This window comes from Arachis hypogaea, chromosome 19 (assembly GCF_003086295.3).
Source record: "Arachis hypogaea cultivar Tifrunner chromosome 19, arahy.Tifrunner.gnm2.J5K5, whole genome shotgun sequence".
NCBI classification, from domain to species: Eukaryota; Viridiplantae; Streptophyta; class Magnoliopsida; order Fabales; family Fabaceae; genus Arachis; species Arachis hypogaea.
Window position 1 is genome coordinate 152,777,349 of NC_092054.1, and position 14,486 is coordinate 152,791,834.

The 14,486-nt window shown below is 38.1% G+C and overlaps 1 non-coding gene across 1 annotated transcript; it reads right to left on the reverse strand.

The window, feature by feature from the left end:
• Positions 1–14,044: 14,044 nt before the first annotated feature.
• TRNAT-AGU (transfer RNA threonine (anticodon AGU)) lies at positions 14,045–14,118 on the reverse strand. Its single transcript has one exon. It is a non-coding gene; the product is annotated as a tRNA-Thr (tRNA).
• Positions 14,119–14,486: the final 368 nt, after the last annotated feature.

Here is a 14,486-nt window from a genome sequence, read left to right on the forward strand (position 1 = left end):
CTTCCATGGGAACATAGAGTTGAAGAAAACCCCTCCAAGATGATTGAAATTGATGCTAGGGAGGAAAGTGCACACCTTCCAAGGCATATTCCATATGAAGACTTGGATGGGATAGAGCAAGAACTGAGTTCCCATGGCAATAAAGAGCAAGCATCAAGTCCTAGTAGTGGAGAATCCTTTGAACTTGAAGAACCTTCTCCCGGTGCATTTGAAAAGGTTGTGGAGGTAAACTCCTTTCACCCTCCCAATTATAGTTTGATTAAGGGAAAAGGCTTAGATAGTTTGATTATTAATGAACAAAGGATTGAATTAGAGAAATCTTGTGAAGAGGTGGCAGTCCCTAGAAATAGAAGAACGGGGGTTGGTTATGCTTTTTCAAGATCTTTGGAAGCATCTTTGCCTAGGTGGCCATCTACTCCTTCACTTGAGTGGGTAAAATTCATCTCTATTAGCTTTATTGTCCCACTTGAGTATGGCTTGCTTGAAACGGATGGTCAACTTAGGATCCTTTGTGGGATGAAGCGTAAGCAAAAGATGTTTCGTGGTTGGCGTTGCAAATCAAGGCTCATTATGGTTGATGCATCAAACATGAGATATAAAGGTTGGAGTAGTGCTCAAATAGATGGGTCTAGGAAGATTGTTGGCCACTATATAGAGAATTCACCTTACTCACCACCCGGTTGGACTAATAATGATGATCAACCTCAAGACGGGTATGAAAACAAAGTGTGGGATCCCGGATTACAAGAAGAGGATCAACTTTGGGAGCCCCAAGCTTGTGAAGAACTCCATCAAGACTTGGCTCAATCCATGAAGAATCTTGGGGCACAATGGAGAACCAAGCATTGGTGGGAGTTCCAAGATGAATACAAGCACAAGCCACCTTGATGAATAGCTCCCCATAAGTCCAACTTAAGGACAATAAACAAAAGTGCTAGGTGGGAGACAACCCACCATGGTAAAATCCTTTCATTTTCTCTTTTGTATATATTGGTAGAATTAGCTTAATTTCATGTTTTGTTTAGTTAGTTGAGTATGTTTGGTAGTTTAAGTATGTTAAATAAGGTTTTATGGTGTTTTGGTAGCTGTTTGGAGGTTTGGAATGCTTGGATTGGTGCAAAAATATAAAATTTTTTTTTTGAAAAAACAGAGCACCATCCACGCGTACGCGTACATGGCGTGTACGCGCACTTCCAGCATTTTCGACCATCCACGCGCGCGCGCCATGCGTGCGTACGCGCGGATTGAGAAGTTCCAACCTCCATACATTTTCCAGAGAGTTGTGCCTACGCCGCGCCAACGTTGTGCCTCTGGCACAAACCCCACTTGCGCACACGCGCACATGACGCGTACGCGCCACTCTCGAAATAAGCCAACGACGCGCGCGCGCCATGCGTGCGTACGCGTGGATGCCCTCTCTTCCATCCACTTCTTTTCTTTTCCCCTTTCCATTTCTTTCCTTCTCCTTTCTTCTTCCCTCCTTCTACCACTCATCCAACACCTCCAAACACCATTAATAACCATTTATTTTAGTTAACTAATTAGTTAGTCATTTAGTTGATAGTTAGTTTTAGTTAGTTTCCATTTCATTTTTTTTTCATTGTAAGTGTTGGATTGTTATTCTTGCTTACCATTAATTGCTACTGAGTATTAAAATGGGATGTTTTCTTAACATCATTATGTTTATAACCTTTGTTGGATTCTATGATTGAGGTTATATTTTGTTACTTGGTTTTGAGTTCTTCCTGCTTACCTTTTGAAAAATACCAAGTGATGAGAATTGTCTTCGAGCTTATAACTCTTTTGAATTGCATGTTGTAGCTAGCCACCATGTGATTTGGATCCTTTTCCCTCGATTAGGCAACCTCTTGATGGATGATGTTGTGCATTTACCTTAATGCATTGTATTTCATGATTATATCCATCCATATGTTTGACTTGAATGCTTTCATGCTTCTCTAATGCTTGTCTTACCTTACAAGCTTACTTAAAGCATCTCAAGCACACTAGGATAAGTGAAGTGCATGCTTCTTTTGTGACATAGCTTTTATGCTAATGTGTATTCTAAACCGCGCAATTTAGAATTCACACACCTAATATTTCTTAATGTCACACTAATTCACTCACCTCATTCTAGTGATTTACCTCATTCCAACAATGTATGCTTCCTTGCTTTTATATCTTCTCATCTTATGGTGTTATATTTTTGTTTTTCATAACGAATGCACCACAAGCAACCATAGAAGTGGAAGAAAGAACACATAGCAATCCGGCGAGTCGCCGTACCCCCTTGCTCATCTTTGAGTGCACCGAGGACGGTGCAAACTTTTAAGTGTGGGGAGGTCGTCCAACCGGTCGGCGATTTTGGGTGACAAATTTCTAATCCCAACACTTTTGCATTTCATTTTAGGTTTTTTGGATTTTTGTTGCATTTTCTTATTTTTGCATATATATACACAATAAGCTTAGTCAAAATAATGAAATTTTCCAAGGATTTCTATCTATAGGGCACCAATTGATTTGAGTGAAAACTTTTCATAGAACTTGCTTGAATTATATATATTATGGATCATGTTTTGAGCTAAGAACACAAGCTTGTGAGACTTGAGCCTAATGATGTGGTTACATCTTATAACCACTTATTTTTCCTTCTCGTGTGCATTATTCTCTTTCTATGATTGTAATCTTTGATTTGTTTGATTCTTTATGTCCATTATTTTGTGTATTCATGCATTTATGTGATTGAGGCCATCATTTCATTTAGCTCACTTACCCAAATAGCCTATCTTTTATCTTCCATTGTTAGCCAAATTTGAGCCTACAATTAACCCACTTGTTCTTAATTTAGCACATTACAAGCCTTAAAGCGAAAAACAATAAATGTCCTTATTTGGATCTTTGATTAGCTTAGGCTAGAGTGTGTGTATCATTCAAGTGTGGGAACCTTGGGACATTGGGTGAATAAAAGGGTAGTTTTGTATTATTATTGTAAATATTAAGAATTGGGTACATGCTCATGTATTGATTAAATGTATAGACCTTATGCATTGGTACTCTTGTATATAGTTTGAAAGAAAGAAAAAATGAGAAAAACAAAAAAAAAATATGAAAAGTATAGAAAAAAATGGAAAAAGAAAGAAAACGAAAAAGAAAGAAATAAAAAAGGGGACAAAATGCCCCAAGGTGAAGCTCAATAAGATCAATGCATATGAGTTGTGAAATGAAAAGAAAATGCAGGAGTATGTGAAAAAGTGAAAAATGGGTAGCTAGATTAGAACTTAATTGTATAGGATGTCATAGGTTAGGTGGGAAGTTTAACCTTATCAAAGATTCAAATTTCAAGCTCACTTGACCAAATATGCATCCTACCTTGACCCTAGCCCCATTACAACCAATGAAAAGACCTCATGATACTTGTATGCATGCATGAAATAAATGTTGATTGTTAGAAGAAAAACAAATCTTGGAAAGCATGAAATAGAGGAGAATTGAGTGAATCAACCCTAAACACTTGAGCGAATAGAGTGCAAACACATCCGGTGAGGGTTTGATGCTCAATTACATGTTTTCACCTATGATCATCATTCTTCATGCAAGTTTGTAAAAATATTTAATAACTCAATTCAATTGTGGATTAGACTTGCTAGTCCTTAGCCCTTGTGCATATATGTTTCTTGGGAATTGATTTATTTTGACCAAGCACTTGCATTCATTTAGATAGTTGCATATAGGTAGATTGCATTTAGTTAGTTTCCATTGAATAAATGGCATACCCTTACTTCATTCTTGGTTTAAGCATGAGGACATGCTTGGTTTAAGTGAGGGGAGGCTGACAAACCCCATTTGTAGGGTTTATCTTGTATTGATTTTTGGGGATTTTATCACCCTTTTACCCATATTTATTCAAGAAATAGCATGGTTTTGTATATTCTCCTTTAATTGTGCTTGAATGTGAAAACATGCTTTTTAGGACTCAAAATAGCTAAATTTAATTCACCTTGATTCTATTAGATGCCTTGATATGTTTGTTAAGTGATTTAAGGTTTAGGAGGCAAAGATTGGATCAAGGGAATGAAGAAAGAAAGCATGAAAAGTTGGAGAACTCATGAAGAAATGAAAGAACCGGAAAGCTGTCAAGCCGACCTCTTTGCACTTAAACGACCATAACTTGAGCTACAGAGGTCCAATTGATGTGGTTCCAGTTGGGTTGGAAAGCTAACATCCGGGGCTTCGAAACGATATAAGATTTGCCATAGTTGCATCGCGCATAGGGGGTACGCGGACGCGCCGATGGTGGCACATGACCCACTTAATGCAAACGTGGCCAGCGATTTTAGAAGCCTTGTGGGCCCAATCCAACTCATTTCTGATGCTATTTAAGCCAAGGATTGAAGGGGAATCAACATACTTTTCATACATTTCATACTTTAGATGTTAGTTATCATTAGTTTAGTTTGAGCTTAGTTTAGTAGTGAGAATTAGTTTCTAGAGAGAGAAGCTCTCACTTCTCTCTAGAATTAGGATTAGGTTTAGTTCAATAATCTTAGATCTAGATTTTAATTCATGCTTTCATCTCCTTCTACCTCTCAATTCTTTGTTGTTACATTCATTCTTCTTCCATTCTTTTGTTGTAATTTCCTTTATGTTGTTCTTATGTTTTGTTGTAGATCTACTATTGTTCATTCCATTTTCTTTCAATTCAATAAGAGGTAATTCATGTAGATCTTGTTTCCTTTAATTGTTGTTGTTAATTCTTTACATTTGATTGTAGTTAGAATTAATTCTTGTTGTTGATTTACTATGTTTTTCTTTTGTGCCTTCCAAGTGTTTGATGAAATGCTTGGTTGGATTTTAGAGTAGAGTTTTATGTTCTTGGCTTGGAAAGGTAACTTAGGAACTCTTGAGTTACTAATGTCCAAGTAATTGATGATTGGGATTCATTGACTCTAGTTCTCACTAATTGAATTAGTGGAGAGTTAGGACTTATGGACTAGGATTGATATAGCTCATTTGACTTTCCTTTACTACTAGTTAGAGGATGATGTAATGAGATTAATCCTTGCCAATTCTCATATTGTGGTTAGTGATTAGGATAGAGATCTTTGACCACCAACCCTTGCCAAGACCTTTTTAGCCATTAGTTTACTTTCTTACCATTTATCTTTCATGCTTCATATCAAAACCCCAAATATAACTCACAACCGATAACAAGACACTTCATTACAATTCCTAGGGAGAACGACCCGAGGTTTGAATACTTCGGTTATTAATTTTAGGGGTTTGTACTAGTGACAAACAACTTTTTGTATGAAAGGATTAGTGATTGGTTTAGAAACTATACTTGCAACGAGAATTCATTTGTGAAATTCTATACCATCAAAAAATCAATTCATCAAAATGGCGCCGTTGCCGGGGAATTGCAATGGTGTTATGTTATTGGTTATTGTATATATGTGAATAGTGTGAATATGTTTGCTTTTGTTAGCTCTTGCTAGTTTTAGGATTTAATTTTCTTACTTCTTACTTGATTTTGTTTTCATTTTCTTCTTGCTATCATGAATTCTCACCTTGGCTATGAGTTTGGTTATCAACATGTTGTAGGAAATGAGGACTATAATGAAGATGTGTATTAAGAATGGGATGACCAAAGGTGGGAGGAGCCATATGCATATGATCAATCCTCATGGAAACAACCTCCACCAATGCACTATGAAGAAGAGCCATTCTATGATGCATACCAATCCAATGGCTATGGTGACTCACCTTGTGATTTTCAAGAACCACCACCATATGCCTATGATCCATACCCTCAACATAACTCCCAACCATACTCACAAGCCCCTTCTTACCAACCATCTTCATATGACCCTAATCTATATCCATCCTACCAACAACCATATGAGCAATATGAACCACATATAGAGCCACCACCATTCCAACATCAATATTTTCAAGAGCCACCTCCTCTACATTATTACCAAGATGAAACACCTCCAATATATGAAAATTTCCAACCACAAGATGAATACTACTTTCCACCACAACCTCCCATGGAAGAATACTCATATCCATTGATCCAAGAGCCACATGATCCTAATCATATTATCCAAGAGGAACAAGAGTCAAGGGATCGTCTCAAGGAAGCATTGGATCAATTTCAAGCAACCATGGAGTGTGTTGTGCAACAAGTGGAAAGAGTGGAAAACATAGAACCACCACAACTCTACCAAGAAGAACCACCTTCCTACTATGAACCCTCCCCCCAATTTAATGAAACCTTCCACCCACCCCAATCTCTAAGGGATGAAACCCTTGGTGTTCTTGTTCAAGGGCAAGAAGAGATGAAAAGGGATGTGCAAAATTTCATGGCCGCCTTGGATGCGGTAACAAATCAATTAGCCTCCCAATGCTTGAACACTCAAGGAACTCTCATGGCTACATGTGGAGAATCAAATGAAGAACATAGCATGAAGGAGAGATTGGAAACTCCGGTGGGAAATGAGGGAAGTTGCTTTGTATTGGAACAATTGGAGGAAGCTTTAATTGTTGAAGACAAGGAAGAAGTGGTAGAAGACTTAGGAGATGCGGAGCTTCCATGGGAACATAGAGTTGAAGAAAACCCCTCCAAGATGATTGAAATTGATGCTAGGGAGGAAAGTGCACACCTTCCAAGGCATATTCCATATGAAGACTTGGATGGGATAGAGCAAGAACTGAGTTCCCATGGCAATAAAGAGCAAGCATCAAGTCCTAGTAGTGGAGAATCCTTTGAACTTGAAGAACCTTCTCCCGGTGCATTTGAAAAGGTTGTGGAGGTAAACTCCTTTCACCCTCCCAATTATAGTTTGATTAAGGGAAAAGGCTTAGATAGTTTGATTATTAATGAACAAAGGATTGAATTAGAGAAATCTTGTGAAGAGGTGGCAGTCCCTAGAAATAGAAGAACGGGGGTTGGTTATGCTTTTCCAAGATCTTTGGAAGCATCTTTGCCTAGGTGGCCATCTACTCCTTCACTTGAGTGGGTAAAATTCATCTCTATTAGCTTTATTGTCCCACTTGAGTATGGCTTGCTTGAAACGGATGGTCAACTTAGGATCCTTTGTGGGATGAAGCGTAAGCGAAAGATGTTTCGTGGTTGGCGTTGCAAATCAAGGCTCATTATGGTTGATGCATCAAACATGAGATATAAAGGTTGGAGTAGTGCTCAAATAGATGGGTCTAGGAAGATTGTTGGCCACTATATAGAGAATTCACCTTACTCACCACCCGGTTGGACTAATAATGATGATCAACCTCAAGACGGGTATGAAAACAAAGTGTGGGATCCCGGATTACAAGAAGAGGATCAACTTTGGGAGCCCCAAGCTTGTGAAGAACTCCATCAAGACTTGGCTCAATCCATGAAGAATCTTGGGGCACAATGGAGAACCAAGCATTGGTGGGAGTTCCAAGATGAATACAAGCACAAGCCACCTTGATGAGGAGCTCCCCATAAGTCCAACTTAAGGACAATAAACAAAAGTGCTAGGTGGGAGACAACCCACCATGGTAAAATCCTTTCATTTTCTCTTTTGTATATATTGGTAGAATTAGCTTAATTTCATGTTTTGTTTAGTTAGTTGAGTATGTTTGGTAGTTTAAGTATGTTAAATAAGGTTTTATGGTGTTTTGGTAGCTGTTTGGAGGTTTGGAATGCTTGGATTGGTGCAAAAACATAAAAATTTTTTTTTGAAAAAACAGAGCACCATCCACGCGTACGCGTACATGGCGTGTACGCGCACTTCCAGCATTTTCGACCATCCACGCGCGCGCGCCATGCGTGCGTACGCGCGGATTGAGAAGTTCCAACCTCCATACATTTTCCAGAGAGTTGTGCCTGCGCCGCGCCAACGTTGTGCCTCTGGCACAAACCCCACTTGCGCACACGCGCACATGACGCGTACGCGCCACTCTCGAAATAAGCCAACGACGCGCGCGCGCCATGCGTGCGTACGCGTGGATGCCCTCTCTTCCATCCACTTCTTTTCTTTTCCCCTTTCCATTTCTTTCCTTCTCCTTTCTTCTTCCCTCCTTCTACCACTCATCCAACACCTCCAAACACCATTAATAACCATTTATTTTAGTTAACTAATTAGTTAGTCATTTAGTTGATAGTTAGTTTTAGTTAGTTTCCATTTCATTTTTTTTTCATTGTAAGTGTTGGATTGTTATTCTTGCTTACCATTAATTGCTACTGAGTATTAAAATGGGATGTTTTCTTAACATCATTATGTTTATAACCTTTGTTGGATTCTATGATTGAGGTTATATTTTGTTACTTGGTTTTGAGTTCTTCCTGCTTACCTTTTGAAAAATACCAAGTGATGAGAATTGTCTTCGAGCTTATAACTCTTTTGAATTGCATGTTGTAGCTAGCCACCATGTGATTTGGATCCTTTTCCCTCGATTAGGCAACCTCTTGATGGATGATGTTGTGCATTTACCTTAATGCATTGTATTTCATGATTATATCCATCCATATGTTTGACTTGAATGCTTTCATGCTTCTCTAATGCTTGTCTTACCTTACAAGCTTACTTAAAGCATCTCAAGCACACTAGGATAAGTGAAGTGCATGCTTCTTTTGTGACATAGCTTTTATGCTAATGTGTATTCTAAACCGCGCAATTTAGAATTTACACACCTAATATTTCTTAATGTCACACTAATTCACTCACCTCATTCTAGTGATTTACCTCATTCCAACAATGTATGCTTCCTTGCTTTTATATCTTCTCATCTTATGGTGTTATATTTTTGTTTTTCATAACGAATGCACCACAAGCAACCATAGAAGTGGAAGAAAGAACACATAGCAATCCGGCGAGTCGCTGTACCCCCTTGCTCATCTTTGAGTGCACCGAGGACGGTGCAAACTTTTAAGTGTGGGGAGGTCGTCCAACCGGTCGGCAATTTTGGGTGACAAATTTCTAATTCCAACACTTTTGCATTTCATTTTAGGTTTTTTGGATTTTTGTTGCATTTTCTTATTTTTGCATATATATACACAATAAGCTTAGTCAAAATAATGAAATTTTCCAAGGATTTCTATCTATAGGGCACCAATTGATTTGAGTGAAAACTTTTCATAGAACTTGCTTGAATTATATATATTATGGATCATGTTTTGAGCTAAGAACACAAGCTTGTGAGACTTGAGCCTAATGATGTGGTTACATCTTATAACCACTTATTTTTCCTTCTCGTGTGCATTATTCTCTTTCTATGATTGTAATCTTTGATTTGTTTGATTCTTTATGTGCATTATTTTGTGTATTCATGCATTTATGTGATTGAGGCCATCATTTCATTTAGCTCACTTACCCAAATAGCCTATCTTTTATCTTCCATTGTTAGCCAAATTTGAGCCTACAATTAACCCACTTGTTCTTAATTTAGCACATTACAAGCCTTAAAGCGAAAAACAATAAATGTCCTTATTTGGATCTTTGATTAGCTTAGGCTAGAGTGTGTGTATCATTCAAGTGTGGGAACCTTGGGACATTGGGTGAATAAAAGGGTAGTTTTGTATTATTATTATAAATATTAAGAATTGGGTACATGCTCGTGTATTGATTAAATGTATAGACCTTATGCATTGGTACTCTTGTATATAGTTTGAAAGAAAGAAAAAATGAGAAAAACAAAAAAAAATATGAAAAGTATAGAAAAAAATGGAAAAAGAAAGAAAACGAAAAAGAAAGAAATAAAAAAGGGGACAAAATGCCCCAAGGTGAAGCTCAATAAGATCAATGCATATGAGTTGTGAAATGAAAAGAAAATGCAGGAGTATGTGAAAAAGTGAAAAATGGGTAGCTAGATTAGAACTTAATTGTATAGGATGTCATAGGTTAGGTGGGAAGTTTAACCTTATCAAAGATTCAAATTTCAAGCTCACTTGACCAAATATGCATCCTACCTTGACCCTAGCCCCATTACAACCAATGAAAAGACCTCATGATACTTGTATGCATGCATGAAATAAATGTTGATTGTTAGAAGAAAAACAAATCTTGGAAAGCATGAAATAGAGGAGAATTGAGTGAATCAACCCTAAACACTTGAGCGAATAGAGTGCAAACACATCCGGTGAGGGTTTGATGCTCAATTACATGTTTTCACCTATGATCATCATTCTTCATGCAAGTTTGTAAAAATATTTAATAACTCAATTCAATTGTGGATTAGACTTGCTAGTCCTTAGCCCTTGTGCATATATGTTTCTTGGGAATTGATTTATTTTGACCAAGCACTTGCATTCATTTAGATAGTTGCATATAGGTAGATTGCATTTAGTTAGTTTCCATTGAATAAATGTCATACCCTTACTTCATTCTTGGTTTAAGCATGAGGACATGCTTGGTTTAAGTGTGGGGAGGTTGACAAACCCCATTTGTAGGGTTTATCTTGTATTGATTTTTGGGGATTTTATCACCCTTTTACCCATATTTATTCAAGAAATAGCATGGTTTTGTATATTCTCCTTTAATTGTGCTTGAATGTGAAAACATGCTTTTTAGGACTCAAAATAACTAAATTTAATTCACCTTGATTCTATTAGATGCCTTGATATGTTTGTTAAGTGATTTAAGGTTTAGGAGGCAAAGATTGGATCAAGGGAATGAAGAAAGAAAGCATGAAAAGTTGGAGAACTCATGAAGAAATGAAAGAACCGGAAAGCTGTCAAGCCGACCTCTTTGCACTTAAACGACCATAACTTGAGCTACAGAGGTCCAATTGATGTGGTTCCAGTTGGGTTGGAAAGCTAACATCCGGGGCTTCGAAACGATATAAGATTTGCCATAGTTGCATCGCGCATAGGGGGTACGCGGACGCGCCGATGGTGGCACATGACCCACTTAATGCAAACGTGGCCAGCGATTTTAGAAGCCTTGTGGGCCCAATCCAACTCATTTCTGATGCTATTTAAGCCAAGGATTGAAGGGGAATCAACATACTTTTCATACTTTTCATACTTTAGATGTTAGTTATCATTAGTTTAGTTTGAGCTTAGTTTAGTAGTGAGAATTAGTTTCTAGAGAGAGAAGCTCTCACTTCTCTCTAGAATTAGGATTAGGTTTAGTTCAATAATCTTAGATCTAGATTTTAATTCATGCTTTCATCTCCTTCTACCTCTCAATTCTTTGTTGTTACATTCATTCTTCTTCCATTCTTTTGTTGTAATTTCCTTTATGTTGTTCTTATGTTTTGTTGTAGATCTACTATTGTTCATTCCATTTTCTTTCAATTCAATAAGAGGTAATTCATGTAGATCTTGTTTCCTTTAATTGTTGTTGTTAATTCTTTACATTTGATTGTAGTTATAATTAATTCTTGTTGTTGATTTACTATGTTTTTCTTTTGTGCCTTCCAAGTGTTTGATGAAATGCTTGGTTGGATTTTAGAGTAGAGTTTTATGTTCTTGGCTTGGAAAGGTAACTTAGGAACTCTTGAGTTACTAATGTCCAAGTAATTGATGATTGGGATTCATTGACTCTAGTTCTCACTAATTGAATTAGTGGAGAGTTAGGACTTATGGACTAGGATTGATATAGCTCATTTGACTTTCCTTTACTACTAGTTAGAGGATGATGTAATGAGATTAATCCTTGCCAATTCTCATATTGTGGTTAGTGATTAGGATAGAGATCTTTGACCATCAACCCTTGCCAAGACCTTTTTAGCCATTAGTTTACTTTCTTACCATTTATCTTTCATGCTTCATATCAAAACCCCAAATATAACTCACAACCGATAACAAGACACTTCATTACAATTCCTAGGGAGAACGACCCGAGGTTTGAATACTTCGGTTATTAATTTTAGGGGTTTGTACTAGTGACAAACAACTTTTTGTATGAAAGGATTAGTGATTGGTTTAGAAACTATACTTGCAACGAGAATTCATTTGTGAAATTCTATACCATCAAAAAATCAATTCATCAGTGGACCACAAGATTGAATTGGAGTCAGGAGCAAAGCCGCCCGCCTCAACACCTTATAGGATGGCACCGCCAGAACTCGAAGAGTTGAAGAAGCAACTCAAGGATTTGCTAGATGCTGGGTTCATCCGTCCATCGAAGGCACCTTATGGGGCACCAGTCTTGTTCCAAAAGAAGCATGATGGTTCATTGAGACTATGCATCGACTATCGAGCACTGAACAAGGTAACCATCAATAACAAATATCCCATTCCTTTGATAGCCGATTTGTTTGATCAACTAGGTAGAGCCAAGTGGTTCTCAAAGCTAGATTTGAGGTCAGGATATCACCAAGTGAGAATTGCCGATGGTGATGAGCCTAAGACCACGTGTGTCACGAGGTATGGATCGTATGAGTGGTTGGTGATGCCTTTTGGCTTGACCAACGCTCCTGCGACCTTCTGTACCTTGATGAATGAGATCTTTCGACCTTACCTTGATCGGTTTGTAGTGGTCTACTTGGATGACATTGTTGTCTATAGCAATACTTTGGAGGAACATGTAAAACACTTACAAACCGTGTTCAAGATCTTGCGAGAGAATAACCTATATGTGAAGAAGGAAAAGTGTTCTTTTGCAAGTCCACTTATTGGGACACATCATTAAAGGTGGAACTCTCTGCATGGATCAAGGAAAGGTGAAGGCTATCAAAGAGTGGGAGCCGCCAAACAAGGTATCTGAATTGAGGTCATTCCTTGGGTTGGCTAATTACTATCAGAGGTTTATCAAGGGATACTCCGCTAAGGCTGCACCATTAACTGATCTTCTCAAGAAGAATCACTCTTGGGAATGGTCAAAGGAGTGTCAAAAGGCCTTTGATGAGTTGAAGGCTGCTATCACAGAAAGACCAGTACTAGTACTACCCGACTACTCAAAGGTATTTGAAGTCCACACTGATGCTTCTGACTACGCTATTGAAGGAGTTCTGATGCAAGAAGGACATCCTATTGCCTTTGAGAGTCGCAAGTTGAATGATACAGAGAGGCGATACACTATCCAAGAGAAGGAGATGACCGCGGTGGTGCATTGTCTGAGAACTTGGCATCACTACTTGCTTGGTTCACACTTCATCGTCAAGACAGACAATGTGGCTACAAGCTACTTCCAAACTCAAAAGAAGTTAATCCCCAAACAAGCTAGGTGGCAAGACTTCTTGGTTGAGTTTGATTTCGAATTTGAATACAAGTCAGGCAAGACTAATGTGGTAGCAGATGCGCTGAGTCGCAAGGCTGAGTTGGCGGCCATTTCTATGGTGGAAGGAGATATTGTGCATACCATCAAGGAAGGGTTACATCACAACCCATTAGCCAAGAAGTTGGTGGAGTTGGCTAGAGAATATAAGACCAAAAGATTTTAGTTAGAAAACGACCTTCTCTACACAAAAGGGAGAAGACTATACGTTCCTAAATGGGAAAATCTGATAAGGAAGTTGGTAAGAGAATGCCACGACACCAAATGGGCTGGTCACCAAGGTCAGCGAAGGACCTTAGCACTCATTGAATCTTCTTATTATTGGCCTCAAATGAGAGATGAAGTGGAGAGCTATGTGAAGACTTGTCTTGTGTGCCAACAAGATAAGATTGAAAACAAGACACCAAGTGGGTTGTTGGAACCTCTGCCTCCATCAGAGCGACCGTGGAAAAGTAGATTTCATCTCTGCCTTACCGAAGTCCGAGGGGTTTGGATCTATTCTCGTGGTAGTGGATCGATTTTCGAAGTATGCTACCTTTATACCTGTCCCTACTGACTGCACTGAAGCAGCACGGACTATGGACAGAGCTGTTCAAACTCCTTGGGTCGGAGCTCCATTTCTCAACAAGCTTCCATCCTCAAACCGATGGGTAGACTGAGAGAGTTTACTTGAGGCATTTTGTAAGCGCTAATCAGAAGGATTGGACAAAACTCCTAGACATTGCTCTGTTTCTTTCTCTTACGTCGACGCGGAACGTTCTAGGAGGTGATTATATATCTATGTTGTGTATAAAATTTTATATTTTTATATAACACTCCAACTTACGCAAATTTGCTTTCGTTGAGAGTCGAACTCAAGACCTCCCGCTTACTAAACGGGTGCTCTAACCAACTGAGCTACGAAAGCAGATGTGTCACTTATTTTTCAAAACATGATTCCAAGTAAATAAATTCTGAAAAATTTTACATAATGAAATTTGATTATACAAAATTTAATTTGCATATATTATTGTTTTGAAACCAATTTTTATAAAAACATAATTTCATATTAATAGAAAAATATATGACTTAGTTATTAGTTATGAAACATGAACACTTCGTTGAGTTGTCGTATCTATGTCGGACACATGTTGGATATGACACTCATTCTGACACGCGTGTCTGTATTCTGTCGCGTCTTAATAAAAAAATAAAAATACATGCTTGAACACATCTAAATACCATCAGATGTTAGTGTGTCCAGCTTTATTCTTGACATGTATTTTTTAAAATAGT